General features: G+C 35.8%; 1 pseudogene; it reads left to right on the top strand.

The window, feature by feature from the left end:
- Window positions 1–228: 228 nt before the first annotated feature.
- Window positions 229–13,499, top strand: LOC115951437 (annotated as a pseudogene).
- Window positions 13,500–22,099: the final 8,600 nt, after the last annotated feature.

A 22,099-nucleotide genomic window follows, 5' to 3' on the forward strand; every position in this document is an offset into this window, starting at 1 on the left:
ATTACATAGGAACAGAAAAGATCAAGGCTGGATTGAATCCCTAATTACAGCAAAGTACTCTATTTAATCCTGAGTTATAGATGTACTTCTTCTTGCTTTCCATTATTTTAGCATCCTTTTTTAAATAATGCCAATAAGCTGCTCTTCAGTATAGATTTTCCTTGCATGTAGAATAGCATTCCTTTGCCCCCACACTATTAATGATCTCATAGTAGCACTCTTTGTAGTATGGAGCCTCGGATCGATGAGGAGCCAGAGATTTTGCACCCTGGTCCGCTTGATGAGTCATTGTTGACGCGACAACGATATCATCAATCAGAGGACATTTGGAATGGCGAGGTGAAATATCTAGTTCTAACAACCGCTATAATTTTTACGTTGTCTTTGACTTTTAGTTAGCAAGTTCTTTCAAAGTTGTATTTCTAGTTCTAACAACCGCTATAATTTTTATTGATTTTGTAGGACCCAGGCCCACTTACGTGCCGTGGTCGCACTAAGGAGATGGCAAACATTCGGATGCAAGATAATCGGGTGATTGACATTATCAAGTTGCTAAGGCTGGAAAGATTGTTTAGGGCCCCTTCCAAAGAGATAGATCATTGCCTAATATCGACCCTAGTTGAGCAATGGCGGCCGGAGACTCATACGTTCCATCTTCCACATGGTGAGATGTCAATCACCCTACAAGATGTGGAGGTCATTTTCAGACTTCCTATAGACTGTGAGGTCGTGGTTAGGCCGACTGTTGTGGTGGATAGGGATTGGAGTCAACTGTGCATGGAGTTGCTTGGTTTTACTCCGGTGAATGACAACAAAACTTTGGTGGGGCAAAGAATTCTCATCAGCCGCCTTGTTGACGCCATTGCAGTGCCACTGCCTTAGGACACAACGGAGATTCAGATACACCAATATGCCCGGTGCTATATTTTAGCACTACTAGGTGATAAGCTTTTCATGGACAAGTCGGGAGATAGGGTGCATTTGATGTTCTTGGAGTTCCTGTGGAACCTTCGTGATCCACCACAGTATAGTTGGGGTAGTGGTTGCTTGGCTTGGTTGTACAGAGAGTTGTGTCGGGCAAGCGAGAAAAGGGCATCGCAAATTGGTGGGGCGTGCACCTTGGTCCAGTATTGGGCATGGGCAAGGTTGCCATTCTTGTGCCCGAGGATAGAGCCCCCACCTGGATGTGATTATGGCCCATGGCCATATGCTTTATTTGCATTTAAGTAAGTCTTTTCCTGATATTTAGTGTGTTATGCAATGTACTTTTCTTAGTAACTAAATGGTATTATCTTATCTTATGTTATTCGCTCGTAACTGTAGGTGGGTGTGGGTGCCAAGCCCGAAGAGTAGGCCATCCGGCATGGCCTTGATCCACTATCGTGAGCAATTAGTTACAATGCAATCGAACTAGGTAATAATATTCAAAAATTCTGTTTGGTTATGTTAATTTTCCTTAAGAATATGATTGCTTCATCCATTAACATATCTTCTATTTCAATTTTTGTTTTTCCCTTTATCTATGTATTCTCCCTTGTTTCACATTTTAAGATGCTATGATAATTGTTTTTTGTTTCTATTGTAGATTGTGTGGCAGCCATACGAGGCAGACTTCGGCCACCTTCCTGACTTCTGCATTGCAGGGAGGGATACGTGGACGGCAAGGGTGCCGCTTGTGTGTTTTTGCATGGTAGAGATACACCACCCGGAATGTGTCCTTCGATAGTTTGGGTTGGCATAGGAGCGGCCTGACCATGTTGTGTACGATGATAAACTGCATAGAATAGACTTGCGTGGGAAGGTGGAAAAGAATTGGAGGGAGGAGCATGGACCGTATATCCTTACATGGGATATGAGACAACAATAACTTTGCCATGCACCTCCTCAGACTGGTGAGATGCCCCGCGATCATGCCTATTACCGCTGGTACCACAAAGTCACTTGAAAGTATGTCAACTGCAACAGCACTAAATTAGATATAATGGTAATGTGTTCTAATTAGATTTTATTGTTTGCTTCATTTTTTCTTTAGTACATGTATGAACGTAGAATCAATTGATTTCTTTTTTCAGCAAATCTGGTTTTATCTGATTGACATCCAATTAAAAAGACTTTCTGTTACATATAGTATTCTAATAAAACTGTTAGTTCTTAGTCGAGTATTTGAGTAGATTAATAAGTACTATATTATTCATTCTATAATTGATAAATAAATGTCTCAAATTTGATTGTACTGGTTTTTTATTTAAAGCCATTTAGCGCTGTTGGAGATGCTTCCTGAAGGCAACCGAGCACACAACCATGTTTGGCGCATCCTAAATAATGTGGCTAGGCTTGGTGGTGGTCTTGCAGCAAATCGGCAGGCAAACAATGGGCATGAGACTAAACCAGCAGCTGCTGCAACCCCAAGCACAAGCGCAGCACCCGTAAGTACATCGACCTATGGTCGACGTGTTATTGCAAGCCCAAGCACAAGCGCAGCTAGGGGCCGTGGTCGGCCTGCTACAGCAAGCCCAAGCACAAGTGCAGCTAGGGCCTGTGGTCGGCCTGCTACAGCAAGCCCAAGCACAAGTGCAGCTAGGGGCCGTGGTCAGCGTGCAACAACCCCTTCGGTTGTAACTAATCATGAGATACCTACACCCATCCCACATGCATCTCCTCAACCCGAGGTCCCTCCACCCATCCTAGATGCATCTCCTCAGTTCGAGGTCCCTCCACCCATGGTAGATGCATCTCCTCAACTTGAGGTCCCCTAACCCACCCCACCTTCGCAGCCCAGTTTTGATCTTGGTATTGATCAAAATTTGACCCCTCGTATTCTCCCCGAGACACCCTCATACCCACCTATCAGCTCCAATGCACCCACTCCTGGCCTCTACACAAGAGCATCATTACCCACCTACCTCATCCTCATCCGACCCTCTAGGACCTCCAGTTGGGATTGATACTCTATAGCCACATGGAGGTGTACCGGACGAGCATCCCCCTCATCAGCCCTCACCCCCACGAGGTAGACCGCAACGCACTAGAAAAGCACCCACTTGTGGGACAGGTGGACACAAAATAGGACACCAAGGTAGCTCTAGGGTATGATAACATTAATTTGCTTGTAATGATATTTATTGTGTAGTTCACTTTATTCTTATCATTTCACCGAATATTAATTGTATGCATCTAATGTCATTGTAGCACGATGATGAGCCTAAGGATGATGCCCTGCAGCCTCCTCCCTCGCCCAAACATTACACAAGGGTTAAAAAACACAAAATTGGTGAACCTTGAAGAAGAGGTTTGTTAAAGAGGTAAATTTCTGATGAATCACTGGACTTGATATTCTCCAACTGGCTACTTATAAACGTGGCTTATGACTTGATATACTAGTATTTAAGACAAATCTCTTCTAAATATGTCTTTTTATGATATAAACGAAGGTGCTTTAAGATGCCATCAGTTTTTAGACATTGTCTAACTTTTTTTAACCTGCAATAGATTCTCTTCAATGCAACCTAAGTTAACATATCAGATTGTTGGTGTGAGTGAGTTGAAATTTGAATTTGAAGGAGGAACACATTATGTAAGATTTTGTATTCTTTTCCTTTATGCCATTGCTGCCAATAATTTTGTACAAGAAAGAATTCAAATCTATTGTGGCTTATTGATAATATATCTTTTGAGTTTTTCAGGCTAACATTACTTGCACAAATCATATTATGTGGACCATGGGAACAGATTCAAGTACCAATATGCACATACATGGTTCAAACAAATGGTCAAGTTTATTCATTATGCCAATCAAGTTAGTTCTCTTCAGAATCATTACAAATCTATATATTAGTAAAAGCTGAAGCACAGCGTTTAATACTGCTACTCTCACGTTGCGCCACATTAGCTGCCACGTCATTTTCTCCAAAAAAAAAAAAAATTTCCTTCAATTTTTAAATGGTTTTTACAATTTACAGCCCTATAAATGCAGCCCACTACTTATTTATTTACTCCCACTATCACCCTATAATAAATTAATCCAGCCCACCTCTTATTTATTTAGTTCCACTGTCAAGCCCAACCCAAAGCCTTTTTAGATCAGCTTAAAGGAAAAAGAAATTAAAAATGTGAAACGTTCAAGCCAGTTTGGAAAAAAAAAAAAAAAAAAAAAGGGAAGTGTGTAGGGTTTTGCGTGAGCAGAGAGAGTTTGAAATATGTAACGTAGAGGGAAGCTTAAAGGGAGGAAGGAAAAAAAAAAAAAAAAACGTTGAAGGCTTCTGCGTGAGAAAAAAAAAGGAAAAAGAAAAAGGGAAGCGTTCAGGGTTTTGTGTGAGCAGAGAGAGAGTTTGAAATATGTAACGTAGAGGGAAGCTGAAAGGGAGGAAGGAAAAAAAAAAAAAAAAAAACGTTGAAGGCTTCTGCATGATAAACAGAGAGTTTGAAAGCTACCCACCTTCCTGCTCTACCGTTTCTCAGTAACAGCTGCCTATCTGATTTCCTTCTTCCCTTTATTCCTTTCCACGTGGTTTATAAGCTTTGATTCTAAAACCCAATCAACATATTATACAATCATGATATTGAAGTAGGCGCTGATACCAATTGTTGGAAAATAGCAAAAGCAAACACCACAACACTACGCTAAGAAATCAAAGTCATACAAAGTCATTGGAATCACATCAAATTAAAAAAACCCAGTAATAAAAAAACTCAAAATTAACAGACTCAAAGAGGCAAAACTCCAATTAAAAAACCCAACAATAAAAAATTCAACACCCTATGAAAGAGGCAATAAACAATCATAAACACCATAGCACGAAAAAGGCAATAAAAAGAGAAAAAAAAAATCAAGCAAAAGAATGGACCACAAAAGAAACTGGGATTTAGAGATACCTCAACCAAATCATCCCGCCTCTGTCAATATTTATATAGTAGTGTGAGGAGAGGAAGACAAGAAGGAAGGAAGACAGAGGGGCCACCATTTGAAGGGAGAGAGGTTGGCGTGAAGTAAATGTGAAACGGTAGAACAAAGTGGGGAAGGGGAAAGAACTAAAACGTGGGGAGAGGAAATTGAAACCGTGCAGGAAAACAAAAAGTTGATACCATGAAAACAGAGGGTTTTAAAAGATATTAGTTGAAAAGGCTTTGGGTTTGGGCTTTATGGTGTAATTAAATGTATAAGAAGTGGGCTTTATGGTGGAGATAGGGCTGTAAAATATTTTATATTTATCAGTATTTTAAAATTGATAAAAACTATATTGAAATTGTAGGAAAAATTTAGAAAATATGATAGAAATGACATGGCTGCTGATGTGGCTCAATGTGAGCGTAGCAACATTAAATGCTATGCTTCAGCTTTTAGTAAATGCTGCTGCTCTCACGTTGCGTCACATCAGCTGCCACGTCATTTTCTTAAAAAAAAAAAAATTTTCCTTCAATTTTTAAATGGTTTTTACAATTTTCAGTCCTATAAATGCAGCCCACTACTTATTTATTTACTTCCACTATCACCCTATAATAAATTTGTATAATTAATCCAGCCCACCTTTTATTTATTTAGTTCCACTATCAAGCCCAACCCAAAGACTTTTCAGTTCAGCTTAAGCGTGTGATGCTGTTGCTTTCATGTTGCGCCACATCAACTGCCACGTCATTTTCTTAAAAAAAAAAAATTCCTTCAATTTTTAAATGGGTTTTACAATTTACAGCCCTATAAATCCCAGCCCTATAAATGCAGCCCACTACTTATTTATTTACTCCCACTATCACCCTATAATAAATTAATCCAGCTCACCTCTTATTTATTTAGTTCCAATATCAAGCCCAACCCAAAGCCTTTTTAGATCAGCTTAAAAGAAAAAGAAATTAAAAATATGAAACGTTCAAGCCGGTTTGGAAGAAAGGAAAAAAAAAAAAAAAACAAAAAACAAAAACAAAAGGGAAGCGTTTAGGGTTTTGCGTGAGCAGAGAGAGTTTGAAATATGTAACGTAGAGGGAAGCTTAAAGGGAGGAAGAAAAAAAAAAAAAAAAAAAAAAAAAAAAAAAAAAAAAAAAAAAAAAAAAAAAAAACGTTGAAGGCTTCTGCGTGAGGAAAAAAAAAAAAAAAACAAACAAACAAACAAAAGGGAAGCGTTCAGGGTTTTGCGTGAGCAGAGAGAGAGAGTTTGAAATATGTAACGTAGAGGGAAGCTGAAAGGGAGGAAGAAAAAAAAACGTTGAAGGCTTCTGCATGATAAAACAGAGAGTTTGAAAGCTACCCACCTTCCTGCTCTACCGTTTCTCAGTAACGGCTGCCTATTTGATTTCCTTCTTCCCTTTATTCCTTTCCACTTGGTTTATAAATACTGACAGAACCTCCCTGCTTTGGTTGAGGTATCTCTACATCTCAATTCTTTTTTTTGGGTGCAAAAATTTTATGCTCTATTTATATTAGTATGAGACCCTTTTTTTCCGTTTGTTTGTGTTTGTGTTTATATTAGACGAGCATCCTTGGCATGCCAATGATGTGTTTGTGAGATTGCCTGAATGTTGTTTCAATAGTGCTATAATTTGACTGCCAAAAAAACTATTTTATTTTACTAAAAGCTTATTTGTTTGGAAATATCTCAAGCCTCATTTTTTTAATGTGTTGTGGCTTATTGGAAGAATGTAAGACTCTGAAGTAGTGAAGTATAAAGTGTTGGTGGCACGTCTTATCCATTCCAAGGGGATTTAAAGGTGAGTTTTCAGGTCTCTCGATTTCTTTTTTGGTTCTGCTCAATTCAAAAGTGAATTCTCTCATCAAGTCTAGCCAGCAGGGGAGAATAATTAGGATTTTGTAGTGTCTGAAATTGGTCTCATATTCTGCTATTCATCATCACATCCCATGTAACAATGAATTCAAGACAATATTTTTGACTTTTCTTACCGTACCTGCATGTATGTTCCCATGAGTAGCTACTACATATAGATTAGTGATCCTTCTTTTCTTTTTTCTTTTTTCTTTTTTCAAAAGTGATTCTTGCATTGTTGCCAATTGATAACCTTCAAATACGTGCCTTAAACTATGTTTCCTACGTCAGGGCTAGAATGAATAGGAGCTTATTTTAAGTGGTTGTTAGGAGTGGGTATGGCCGGATTTTAGGGAGTCATTGGATGTCAAGTATGTGAGTTTCTATTGTATTTTAGACTAAATACAAGTATATGGTGAATTAGGGAGAAATTTTATTAAATAGATAAAATTTAGCACAGAAGCCCAATATAGTGAAGTGAATGAAAGCTATCGCTTGTGGCTTTAATTTAAATCAAGTTTTGGACTTGATTTTTTCAGGGGGAAAAAAAAAATGAAATCTATCACCTTACATAAATATTAATAAATTTTGAATTAAGATTGTGAGTTGCTTTCATTTGAGGTTAGACTTTTGGAATTTTTAGGCACCTAGGTTTGGTAGATCCAAATTTTGCTACTAAAGTTTAAATTCCCTTTTTTTTTTTTTTTGGAAAGGTTGGGGAGGAGGGCATTCATGTTGAGATGAATTTTCTCAATAGTGGTATACTGGAGTTTGAGTGGTTGTTAGGAGTGGGTATGGTCGGATTTTAGGGAGTCATTGGATGTCAAGTATGTGAGTTTCTATTGTATTTTAGACTAAATACAAGTATGTGGTGAATTAGGGAGAAATTTTATTAAACAGATAAAATTGAGCATGGAAGCCCAATATAGTGAAGTGAATGAAAGTTAACGCTTGTGGCTTTAATTTAAATCAAGTTTTGGACTTGATTTTTTCTAGGGAAAAAAAAAAATGAAATCTATCACCTTACATAAATATTAATAAATTTTGAATTAAGATTGTGAGTTGCTTTCATTTGAGGTCAGACTTTTGGAATTTTTAGGCACCTAGGTTTGGTAGATCCAAATTTTGCTACTAAAGTTTAAATTCCCTTCTTTTTTTTTTTTTTTTTTTTTTTTTTTTTTTTTTTTTCATTTGGAAAGGTTGGGGAGGGGGGCATTCATGTTGAGATGAATTTTCTCAATAGTGGTCTACTGGAGTTTGAGTGGTTGTTAGGAGTGGGTATGGCCGGATTTTAGGGAGTCATTGGATGTCAAGTATGTGAGTTTCTATTGTATTTTAGACTAAATACAAGTATGTGGTGAATTAGGGAGAAATTTTATTAAACAGATAAAATTGAGCATGGAAGCCCAATATAGTGAAGTGAATGAAAGTTAACGCTTCTAGCTTTAATTTAAATCAAGTTTTGGACCTAATTTTTTCCAGGAAAAAAAAATGAGATCTATCACCTTACATAAATATTAATAAATTTTGAATTAAGATTGTGAGTTGCTTTCATTTGAGGTCAGACTTTTGGAATTTTTAGGCACCTAGGTTTGGTAGATCCAAATTTTGCTACTAAAGTTGAAAATCTTTTTTTTTTTTTTTTTTTTTTTTTTTTCATTTGGAAAGGTTGGGGAGGAATAGTGGTATACTGGAGTTTGAGTGGTTGTTAGGAGTGGGTATGGCCGGATTTTAGGGAGTCATTGGATGTCAAGTATGTGAGTTTCTATTGTATTTTAGACTAAATACAAGAATATGGTGAATTAGGGAGAAATTTTATTAAACAGATAAAACTGAGCATGGAAGCCCAATATAGTGAAGTGAATCAAAGTTAACACTTGTGGCTTTAATTTAAATCAAGTTTTGGACCTGATTTGTTTGGGGGAAAAAAAAAGTGAAATCTATCACCTTAAAGTTTCCTATGTTACACAGATGGTGTATTCCAAAGTCATGACATGAATGATGTTACATATATATATATATATATATATATATTTATATATATATTTTCTTTCTCATTACAATGTTGGTCCGTATATCCCAACTTTCAATTTTCTCTTTTTATTAACTTTTTACTGTGAAGTAGTGCGCAATTCTATAGTCATTATTCATCAATCAAATATTGCAATTGTGATGATAATAATATTCACGTATAGTTCTTAGTATATGATTATTGTCATGTTTTGTCACTAATTCGTTTTTTCTAATGCATTAGTTTCTTAATATGTCTTTTCGTTTTTTAAAAATAGCTGCAAGCGATTCAATCGGCTAACCAAAAGGAAAATTTTTTTTCACCACATCAATCTAACTAGACTACTCCAAAATCCATTATTCCTTCAAAACGATGAAAAAAAGCTCATTCATCAATGCGTTAGAGTTGCAAACAAACAAGCACTATTTTGGGTCGAAGCTCACAAATATTTTGTACAAGATCAAACTAAAGTGGGAAAACAAATCCTTCTTCAAGCAAACATAGAAGGAGACAAAAATGCAAAGTATGGACTCACAATTGCGTTGTTATGCGAATCAAATGATGAAGGAATACAATTACTATTATCAATTCTAAACCAACCAGATGGAAAACAATTGCTGCAAAACTATCAACAAATCCTTCGACATACAATTTTTGGAACAAACACATTTCGCATCCCAAAAAACCAAGCATGCAAGAAAAATGGAGTGGGTTATTGGGATCGTGAATGCCCTTACCCATATGGAAATGAAGAATTACATGTAACATGCAAAATGTGCTCAATTGACTTGGAAATGTACAAATTAGCCAACCGAGTTTGGTAGAAATTATGTTTCCAAAAAGCATAATACAATAAAATTTCCTCATCCTATTTATAATACTAATCTCTATCTTTAAAGGAATAGATCTTTTTTTATTATTAATATTTATTTAAAAACATTTCAAACAATTTAATTACAGTCCTCTAAAGTTTTCACCTACCACGATGCTAACTTCGAATTTATAAAATTCTTTCTATCTAATTTTAAGTTAATTAAATTTTACTAACTTAGGAAGACGAATGATCAGGTCTTGACTGACTACGAGGCCAACTATAGTTGTATCCTTTCCACGTCTAATTCCAAGACAATACCTTCTATTATCATGAATCCTACAATATATTGTTTATACATATATAATGAAACTTAAGTAGTAATACATTCAAAAATATTTCAAATAATAACACAATCATATAAAAAAAATAACCACGCATAACGCACGGGTCCGCGACTAGTGCTTTATTAAACTTGTACATAAATTTAATAATTTTTGTTCTCATAGTGTGTATTCTGTTCTTTCAATTTGGCTGTCCTAGAGCTGTTTATGTTAAATTTTAAAACTGCCTAGCCAAAATTCTTTCAGGATCTGAGGGCATACGGGAAGGAGAAAGGGTGGTGTCCATACTTCTTGGCACGACATCGAATGTGCAATTTGCAAATGTGGTGGTTTATAGTTATCAATATTTGCTTGATCTCAAGGTGGCTGGGTATATATCCAAGGAAATGCAGAAGGAGTCTGTTGTGGTGTTTGATGAGGCACATAATATTGATAATTTGTGTATTGAAGCTCTCAGTGTTAGTGTGAGAAGGCAGACACTTGAAGGGGCCAGAAGGAATCTCAATAAAATGCGTCAGGAGATTGAGAAGTATGTGTTTTTCTTAAATTTTTTTATTTCTTCCCATTTTGCTGTTACATGACGTATTAGGTTCATAATTGATTGGCTTCATCGACTTTAAATATTCTCTTGTAATTTTATGGAAATATGGAGCCATTATTGTATAGTTTGGTTAGACCAGACCTGGAAAAGTCTTTCGATTTAATTTGTAGGCCTTCTGTGTTTGCCTGTCAATATTCTGATGTGATTCTTAAGAAGTAATGGCTGGATTTCTCCTGCTTAGATTCATTTTTAATTTCTCTTTGAACCATAAACTAAAATTGGATGCAGCTTTTATGAAATTGTTTGACATGATAGGAAGGTTTAAGGCCACAGATGCTGGTAGATTGCGCGCAGAGTACAATTGGCTTGTTGAGGGTTTGGCACAAAGAGGAAACTTACCTTGTATGTGGATTGCACCGACGTTAGTATTCATTCTCAAGACCCAAGACTTTTTTTTTTTTGGGACAATGTCCGTAGTTATCTTGAGCTGGACTTCTTTCTCTTTGCAGTCACGGACAACTGGCTCTCCAATCCTGCCTTACCTGATGATATTCTGAAGGAGGCTGTGCCTGGAAATATCCGCCGAGCACAACATTTTCTGCATGTCTTACGTAGATTGGTCCAATATCTGGAGGGGCGGCTGGAAACTGATAACGTTGAGAAGGAGGGGCCTGTTGGCTTTGTTGCATCTATTAATACTCATGCTAGAATTGACCAAAAAACACTGAAGTTTTGTTATGATCACCTACATTCACTGATGTTAACACTAGAAATCACTGACACTGATGAATTCTTACACATCCAAACAATATGTGACTTCCCAGCACTTGTAGGGACATACACTCGTGGTTTTTCAATTATAATTGAACCTTTTGATGAGAGAATGGCCCATATTCCTGACCCTGTGCTGCAGGTTGGTTTCCCTTCTTCATCTTCACCTTGCTTTGTTTTGTCCTTTTTCCTCTTATTTCTTTTCCATATTATTTTACCTTTAGGGAACACTTTATATGTTAGCAAACTTTCAGTATTCTGCAAATGGAATGGATGTTTGACTCCAATGTTAATATGTACCTTATGAAGTCCTATTCAACAATCTGTTGTATGTAATTTTGAACTTACAACATCTATGTTTAAGGCCACTTGCCTTTTTCTTTTATTTTCCCAGCATCTTAAGTAATGAATCTAATGGGTTGATGTTACTGATCCTTCAATTTTATATATTTAAACCTATAGATGCTCTCCCATCAGCCATCTACCTGCTTATGCAGACGTGTCTGTTTGCTGTTACTAGGTCTAATTTTATATTTTTGCACCATGGATGCAATTAAGATTTCCATCCTGTTTGGTATATCAGCTTTTCGAATTTATTATTGATTGGTTTTTCCCTCTATATGTTTGGTATTTCAGCTTAGTTGCCATGATGCTTCTCTTGCCATAAAGCCCGTATTTGATCGATTCCAGTCAGTTGTCATTACATCTGGAACTCTGAGTCCAATTGATCTCTACCCCCGTCAACTTAATTTCCATCCAGTTGTTAGTCGAAGTTTTACGATGTCCTTAACAAGAGATTGCATATGCCCAATGGTTCTCACTCGTGGAAGGTATAAAGTTCAGCTAAAATCCATTAGCATTTTACAGGCAAATAATGATTTTTAGTCTTTTCAGTTTGGTTCTCACCTTTTAATTCGTAATACAACTAGACCCCTTTATTAATACTTTAGTTTGTCACTTAGTATCTGGTAAATTGGTTCTTATTTCAGTGATCAGCTTCCTGTCAGGACCAAATTTGACATGAGAAGTGATCTTGGTGTTGTACGAAATTATGGGAGGCTTTTACTGAAGATGGCATCTGTTGTTCCAGATGGGATTGTATGTTTCTTTGTTAGTTACTCATATATGGATGGCATAGTGAACAGTTGGAATGGAAATGGAATTTTAAAGGTAGCAGTTCTGTCTATATTCTTTTAGTTTCAACTATTTTCATTGAATTTCACCTCACTGTCCTTCATTAGTTTGTTAGGTATCTGGTTATGCTGAAAGGTGCTTCATGCTCTCATTTTCACAGGAAATAATGCAGCATAAGTTTGTCTTCATCGAGATTCAGGATGTTGTAGAAACTACTTTGGCTCTTGACAACTATCGCAAGGCTTCTGATTGTGGTAGGGGTGCCATCTTTTTCTCTGTTGCCAGGTACTGTATTAGTCCTACTAAAATGCTTTTTTCCCCTTTAAATTCTTTTCAGGGTTAAAAAGCTTCCTTTACATGTTGAAATCTATAATACTTGAATTCTTGACTGTTTTCAACCTATGTAGCCTTGTTGTACTTCTCCACCTTGCAAAGGTGGAGATTTTAGTTTACCTCATTCTCAATGCTTGGAAGTGTGTGAGTTATAGCCTATTGGTTTCTCTAATAATTTACTGGAAAATAAAAAAACTTTTGAATACCATTTGCAATCAAATGAAAAAGGATGTCGTACCCAGTGCTTAAAGCTGCCACTTTTGTGGGGTTTGGGAGAGGTTACAGTAGGCAGCCTTACCCCCAATATTTTTGGAGAGACTAATTCTCGAACTTGAACCCGCGACCTGTCGCTGTTGGTGGAAGGCACTTGCCATCACAATGGTGTAAATTTTGTAGTATAATCTTTATGTTAATACCATAAGTGACTAAAAGAACACGGCGCCATGTCTCATTTGGTCTAAGGCAACCTTCTCTTGATCTGGTGCCTTTTGCACTGCTGATGTTAGCATATAAAATATTTCCAAAAGATTTTTGTGATTTTTAATCCTGAAGTTTTACATTTTATTTTATTTTATTTTATCTCTAGTCTCTACTGTATCTTTTTATGAGCATTGTGTCCTTTTCTGGTTCTTAAAAGGAAGCTTGTGGAAGGGGAAATCTTTTATCGATCTAGGTTCATGTAAAATTGAAAATATATCTGTACTTTTGCAGGGGAAAAGTTGCTGAGGGTATAGACTTTGATTGACATTATGGTAGACTGGTCATTATGTTTGGTGTTCCTTTTCAGTACACATTGAGCAAGTGAGTTTTTAATCCACAGTTCTATGTTATTGTTGCTTATGAAATTGATAGTAAAATATGATGTGACAGATGAAAGTATGGTTTGCAGGATTTTATTATATCTAATAAAATAATGAGCATAGTTACTATTTCACTTCTACTTCTTCTTCAAATTAGTTACTGTTGTTTTAAAATTGTCTAATGCTTATTTACATTTAATCAGCCGAAGCCTAGAATTGATTATACTCTGAAGGCTGTTGGTGGTAGCTTAACAGCCATCCCTGGAATTTCAGATATGATTGATGTAAGTTTTATTTTCATATCTAGCCCTCCTGGTTGATTTTGTATTCTTACTAAGACTCATTATGCAGTTTACACTATATTTGGTAGGATACTGTCAATACGGTTGTCACAGATATGCTCCAGTGGCCCCATAGGATTATTGTTCCAATTAGCGGTATACCTGTTGATACCAGGTAACCATGAATCATATATTTTTTGTTCCTTCCTGTCTGCTTGGTTTTATTATGAGGTTTCAAATTGCTGCAAAACTACTCAAGTGATTATCTTAAGAGAGCCAGAGAGTTCAAAATTGGTTAATGGGGTTCTCCTGTGGATATCTCCTCCTTTTCACTCGTTTATGTTCAAATATATGCTGTCTTTAATTGGTTGTATTTAGGTGATTTTTTTGTGTGTTCAGTTCATCACAAATGTTAAGCTAGTTAAGTGTGCCTTTATTTTATATTATTTTTATTTTTTTTATGCAGTGAATTAGAGCTTAAACCACAGGGAAAGATTACCTTGACAATCATAAAAGCAAATGATTTGAAGAGCATGGAAATGATTGGAAAATCTGATCCTTATGTTGTTGTGCATATTCGGCCACTATTCACCGTCAAAACAAAGGTTGTTGATAACAATCTGAATCCTGTTTGGAATCAAACATTTGACTTGATTGTAGAAGACAAGGAGACAGTCCCTTATACTTGAGGTTTTGATCCACTAATACTCCTTTTTCCGCCTTGCTATACTCTTCTGCCGTTTCTCTTAGTATTGTACTTCTGCTAGAATCTAAAAATTCTTGGTAAGTAGGATTCATTTTTAGTGCAAAGTGTTTATTTAATTTAACTTGTATGAAAGAGTGCAGATGTTTTTTTAACAAATTTTCAAACTTGTTGAGTTGTTTATGTTTTAACGGTAGAAATGTGGATTAGAAAGTCCAGGCAATTATATGTAAGGAAGGATAAGGCAATCACACTCATAAAAGTTAAAAAGGTTTAATAAAAGCTGTTGGAATTTTGATAGATTATATAAAGGCTTTTGCATAGGCAGGCTATTGGCATTCTTTTTCCTAGAAACTCTAAATCTCTTGAATAATTAAAAAGAACCACTAAAACCATTAGGAAACACTAGAAAAAATTTATAAAAAGACTCATAAGGCTCCTGTGTAGGCATACAACTTATTATATAAAATATTGAATTTGCCAAATTACCCCTACTTTAATTAAACTCAAGTTATCTCTTAGTATTTCGCTTCCTAAACTCTATATCTGAGTCCAATTTAGCCCCTTCCCCACTCCCTTTTTTTTGTTAAATTTTGTCATTTAAGTTTTGAGAACGGTTCAATGCTACCCTTGCCTCCATTTGCTGTTAAATTTAATTGCTGAAATGATATAAATTGTACCTCTTTTGAACTTTTGGGCCTTGTATTAGTGAGGATTAAAGTTAACTATAGGTTATATCACTTGATTTGTATTCTAATTTCAAGGAAATCACTTTATTTCTAATTGGAAAATGAGCACAAAGGTAATGTTAAACCATTTTCAGACCCTCTAAGGATTAAGTTGATAATTCATGATTGAAACTGAACTGCTTATATAGTTAAGGCACCGAAATAGAGTGCCCTAAATTTAATTCAAATTGAACTAGCTGCAATTTCATGTAAAGTTACTTGATATTTAGACTTAATAGTAACTAAAGTAGGCTAAAAAGGGTGCCACTGGGAAAATATCCAAACTAGATCATATTTTAAAATCACTTCAATCTTTGATCTGGTTTTTCTGAGAGTTTTGGCCAGCTGCACCTGATATTTATACTCTTTATAGAAGGAAATAAAAGATATCCATAGATTAAAACTTCCAAGTGTTAATCTAGTCAAGCGTGGTCAGACCTTGGTTAATAGGTGTTGTTGTGATGGGGAAACTGTGGATCATCCTCTTCTCCACTGTAAGTTTTCTCATGCTTTATGGAGTGCAATTTTCAAGGTATTTGGGATCCATTGGGTAATGCTGAAGACAGTTAGCTCTCTCCTCTTTGCTTGGAGAAACTGGTTTAGAAAGCATCTGTCAACCATATGGAATATTGTTTATATTCTTGGTTTCAGCTGTATCATCCTGTAATCATGATCATGTTCTGCTTTGCGTACTAATAATTTTTCAAACGTCATACACGTCTCTATGTTTAATCGACTTTTGGCTTCCACCTTAGTTCACTTTAATTGAATTTGTCAGAAAGAAATTATTTATGGATAATTCTTGAATTTTTTTTTTTTTTTTGTGACATTTGCTACTTAATCCAAATAATTCAAGAATGAAAAAGGAAAAAAGAAAAAAAAAAAAAGGCGTTTAGAACTGTAGGCAAAAAGAAATGTCCATTAGAACTTGCATTGAGATTTCTCATTTTAACTCACTGCTTATCTATTAGTTCTGGTACTTTTCAAGGATTTCACATGTTCTATTGGTTTGGTTGCAAGCCCACTGGTTCCTAAGGCATATATTGAGTTTGCTACCATGCTTCTTTTCAAGTTTGCAATTAGTCTCCTTCATTAAAGGCCTTGTGTGTTTTCTACTGAAATTATGATGATTTTTATTTTCTCCTTTAGTATTTAAGCAGCCGGAGATGGAGATTGAATGGTGAAAGGTGTGGCTGTTTGAAGTTCTCACATGTACTCATGCTGAGGTAAGCTGAAGTGTACCAAAGAATGTTTTGAGAGATTGTAATCAGATAATTAGGACTTCTGTTGGATGATGTGATGGAATTTCAGCAATTTAGATTAAGTAAGAGCAATGTTGTTATGGTTTTTATAAAAGTACTGCATCAGTAGGAAGAAGAGATTTATCTGCCTTGATGTTTTTTAGATTCATTTTGCTACAATACACATCATAAATACAAACTTACATTGGTAGGAATATTAAAATGTGTTTTTTTGTCGAATTGAATTTAATAGTTCAACATAGGATAAGCTTCTCTTATTTCCGTTAATATGGAAAAGGTTTTTAACAATGAAGTTGGCATAGAAAAGATAAACTTTAGGAATACCACAAAATTTTCACAAAAAGGCATATTTCAGGGGATTAAAGTATTGTTGAGCTCAATTACTATTTACTACTAGGCCCAAAGATTTATACACCCTCGTGATTTTTAGTTCATTCCTTGGGGTCCATGCTTACATAGAGTAGTTGGCTAAATTGTGGAACAATTATGTGAGAAATAGCTTCCTCTTACAGCAGAAAATACCATTCTTATAGCATTGAATTTTCCCTGATCCTTGAATTCAAAAAGGTGTTAGAATGTTCTGCGTGGTCTCACAAAAATCAAATTTTGTTTTGTTTTTATTTGTTTCGTTTCTTTCTTGGGGGGACAAATTCCTGATGCAGGTGTATATTTTTAGTTATACTGCCATGTGGTTCTCAGCATGCCACTGTTTCTCTATCCGAATGGTTGATTTTATGTAATTTGGCGTGGATGGTGTAAAGGGGCTTATTGAAGTGACAAATTATGTTGGGGCTTGCAAATAGGACTATATGTAATATTATGGATTTTTACTTGCAGATTTGGGCTAGGATTTAAGCCCAAATTAGAGACGCTGAAGCTGCCTTACGAAGGAAGGAAGAGGCTGAGTGTAAGCAGCAGCGGGAGAGAGAAAGGGAAGCTGCTCGAGTTGCCCTGCAGAAGGTTTATTTTCCTCTTAATTATTTTCTACAATTTTAACATATAGACTTTGATTTACTTGATTATCTGGGACTTCTTTCTGATGTTTCTCTCCCTGCAGATGGAAAAAACTGTTGATTTTGAGGAGAATATGGTGATCCAAAAAGAACTTGAGATGTTATTTGGCTGTTCAGCATCATCTCGTCTGCTCCATGGATCTTTAAGTAGAACCCAATTAGAACAGTTAGGGTTATTTATCAAAGACGACGATGACAATGAACAACAACTTGATTTTGATGGGGAAGAAGGGGAAATCTTTTCATGACATCCGACTCCTCTATCTATTCAACAATTGTATATAGTTATTTTTTCCAGCTCTGCTTGTTTATATCATCATAGTGGATGGAAAAGGGGCATTGGTTGTAAATGACTTTTTTTAGGGGGTGATACCCTCTTGATAGGGAACTAATAGAAAGTCAGTGTTTACAATGTATATAAATTGCAGTTTTAAACATTTCATCTTTATAATTGGATCTCTCTCATGTTTCTATTTAATCTAGACAAAATATTGCTCTATTTAAGTTCAGGTTCTAGCAAATATGGTTGGCATGTGGTGAAGAGAACTTTGGCAAACTTATAATTGGATGGGCATCGTTATTTGGAGTTACATATAACCGCGTATTTGCAACCAAAAATAAAAAAAGATTATAGCATTGTGAGACCAAAAATGAATGATGCAGGGACAAACAACAACATTTCATGATGCTTTTTTTTTTATTTCAGAAACTAAACTAATTGTCATTGAACATCATATAAAGATCAATAAAAAAGTAAAATTTTGCATTGTAAATTCTTTAGCAAAATGCAGAAGAGCCTGAGATAGCCACAACTGAGTCTAGAATCCTAGAATAAGCCTTTTGAGGTGCCATTTTGGATGTTGCTCTGGGTAGAGCTTTCGTTCTTATTGCTCCGGGTTTTGATAGCAACTGGGATAAGGCTTCTGCATCCAGAAAACATCTTGCATCCTCTAGGCATCATCCTAAAAACACACTAAGCAGATCATGCGTTGTAGCGATTCTCAGCATTTTTGTCAAGTTTCTTCTGTCAAGTTTTTTTTCTCTCCAATCTCTCTCACTCCCTCTCTAATTGAGCTTTCCCCTTGCACCAAAAATTAGAAGGAAAAAAAGAAAAAGAATAGGAAGAGGATTAAGACTAAAAGTGACTTTAGTGCAAAATATGATGCTGGTTTATAAGTTTTAGCCCATTAGCAATTTTAGTCCTTAAATCTAAAAGTGATTACATTTAGTTCTTAACAAGTTATAGTGATCAGTTCGAGTCCTTAAGAAAGATAAAGTGATATTTTCAGTAAGTGATATTATTAGTAACTACCAAATTGAAAATGATCATATAAGTCCACCATTCGAACTCAGAGAAAAGTAATCTAATCACCGCTTGCCACATGTCTAAGTTGTGTTGAAGTGTGTGACTTTTTGACATCCCCTCCCCCCATCCCACCCCAAACACCAATCTTCTTATAACAAAAAATTCATTAATGAAATTTAGTATAATGTTTTACTTGATTCAAACATTTAAAATCACTAATTGAATTAGTTATCTCAACCAAAATTATGGCAAAATATAATCTAACAATAAAATATTTACAACATTGATTACAAACATCACTCACCTTTTTAAAGAGTCCACTTAATGTGTCATCCTTCGATATTGAAGTTGAGCTAATTTTCCTCTCCTCGGCCTTGCTTGAAGTCAATTTACCTTTAAGTTTTTTGTTAGGCTGTCCAATATTTAGAGAAGCTTCTTCTTGGACTTTTGTAGGTACCTTTTTACAAATACCAATATCGTGACCTTTAACTCCAGCTAAGTGTGCTTTAATCCTTGTAGCACCCCAGCAAAATTACATTCACAAAACTTACATTTGAAACGACCATTTAGTTCTTCAACATACTCCCAAAATCGATCTTTCTTTCGAACCATATTTCTTTTGCCTTACAATAAATAGATAAAGAATATAATATTAGAATATGAAAATTGATAGTAAAATTGGATCAATAGAAGAGTAACAAATAATTTAAAATAAATGGATCCATAGAATTATAAAAATAAGCTTTTTCTAATTTTTTTTAAAATATTATATAATTATGTTATGTCTTTTTCTCTCTATACTCTATAGCACATACATATACTATAAATATAATTAAATCAAAATCAAATTAACTTTTTGTACGTGCCTAAATTTTAAAGGCTAGATAAGCTTCTTATTTTCTTTTTTCTTTGTCTTTTTTTTGAGAGAAAAATAGGCTTCTTCTTGAACAATTTTAGTAGTTTTTTTACAAATAACAAGATCAATAACTTCAGCCAGATGTGATTTAATCCTTGAAACACCTCCATCAAACTTATGTTCACAATACTTACATTTCTAAAATAACTGTTCTCATTTGTACAAAAGAAATAAAATGTGAGATTTTAAAAAAATTAAAAATCACAAAAAAAAAGTAAAGAACTCAAGTGTTTGAAACTCGAGATTCACATGGAACTCGAGTTTTATAGACTCGAGTTCCATTGAAGAACTCGAGTATTTAATTCTCAAGATCAAAAGTGCTCAATCCTATGTTTAGGTCAAGAGATTGCTCTGTTTTGCTCTGTTTTTCTCAGTGGAACTTGAGTTTCATAGACTCGAGTTCCATTGGGAAATTTTTTTTTTCCCCTCTGGACGTGCAAAACTGCTCAATAGGCAAACCAGAAACTGGGAAATTTTTTTTTTTTTTTTTTTTCCTGGACATGCAAGCAAACCAGAAACTGAAATGTGTGTATGCACCTACTGAGAAACAGAGATAGAGAAGTTGAGAATGTAATCCATAAACACTCATTGAGAGGTAGAGAAGCTGAGAATGTAAATGCACTTAAATTACATCAAAAGGCGTTCTCAATAGGCACCAAACTATAGAAACTGTTACACTCTCTGCATAAACATATTTTTACAATGCAAATGCACTTACATCATAGCAAAAGGCATTCTCAATATATCAACATTCTAAACATGCCCAACCACACTTAATTTGCAGTTCTAACCATACTACTCAAATCACAATCTTCATAGAGGTACATTGGATAGAGGTTTACAAGTACATTCAACAAAAACCAAAAAGTTCACATGGAGCCAATACAACGTAATCACTTTTCCTAAGATCAGCGGTCCGCACGACAAAAACGTCGTCCATGGAAGCATGCCTAAAAAAATGTAGAGTAATCACGTTAGGAGACAAGATAGTAAACATTAGGTAAACATCGAATGAACAACAATTATTTAACCGATCCATAACTTTTTGCCATCTACCTACCTTGTGTGGAACATGACCGCTTGTGGAAGCGCCACAGGACTGCGAACACTTTCTACAGTTATGCCCGGAAGCATGACATAGTCCATATGTATGCTTGGGTTGACTCTCTATCAAATCTGCATCCTCCCTCCGCCATCTCGGTTCTCGATCCTTATTCCTCACTCCATCCATCTCATTCCTTATTCTTGACTTCACTGGTCGACCTTTCGCCCACAACAATACTGGATTAGGCAACCACTTTAGGCCCATGGGATCCCTCCACAATGACTGTGACTTAGGAACCACAAATGCATGCTCATAAGTGTTAAGGGCACTGTTTAAACCACAACATAGGTGAAAATATGTGGTCGGATCAATATGTAAATAGTCACATACTCTAATTGCATATGAACACAGGATCCTTATGTTTTGCAATTTCCCACAATTGCATGTTCTTTCCCGTAACCGAACTTCATAATTGTGGTTTCCCCCTCCTGCGCTACACGTGTTAAGTTAGGTAACTACTTGAAATATCAGCTCTTCATTGCTAAATGGCTTGAGATAATGTTTCTTAGATTTACGCTTATTTCCATCCCACGTGGATAAGGCATATTCACTCCATTTCTTACCCTCTGACAACTCATAATGGTATTCTTTGTGCCGGTCATGGAAATATTCAACAAGTTTGTTCCAAGTGAACTCAACCAACGCGGCAATAGGAAGGCCCCATGCACCTTTCAGTACACCATTAAAGCACTTTGATATATTGGTTGTTATTGCATCAAAACATCTCCCACCATCATGTGACTAGGTCCACATATCCACAGACTCGCTCATTAGATAGGTGTATGGAAGATAATCTTGATTCTTTTAATTGCCATCCTTCCCTGTCACCTTCTTCTTATTCCTAATGGCCTCAATCTCCACTTGCTTAATGGACTCCATTATGTTATCAAATTTAACTACCTGACTAGCATATCCCGCTTTCAACACCACTGACTTTAGAGTCGAGTTCTGAAAATGGGTGTTGAAGTTGCTAGCAACATGTCAAAGGCAATATTTATGAAATACCTGTGTTCTTCCATCATCCCCTCTAGGCCAGTTTGCAATGGCGTTTTTGATATCGAGATGTCGGTTAGAAATTATGCAAATGCCTTCGTTAGGTATCACGTGGCCAATTGTTTCTCTAAGGCACTGTAAAAACCACCTCCAACTGGACCCTGACTCACAATCCACAACAGCAAAGGCGAGAGGAAATATCTTGTTGTTAGCGTCAGTTGCCATTGCAACTAACAACTTTCCCTGATATTTACCATACAGATGGATCCCATCAATACTAATAATCGGCTCAGTATTT

This window comes from Quercus lobata, chromosome 7 (genome assembly GCF_001633185.2).
Source record: "Quercus lobata isolate SW786 chromosome 7, ValleyOak3.0 Primary Assembly, whole genome shotgun sequence".
In the NCBI taxonomy this organism is placed as follows: Eukaryota; Viridiplantae; Streptophyta; class Magnoliopsida; order Fagales; family Fagaceae; genus Quercus; species Quercus lobata.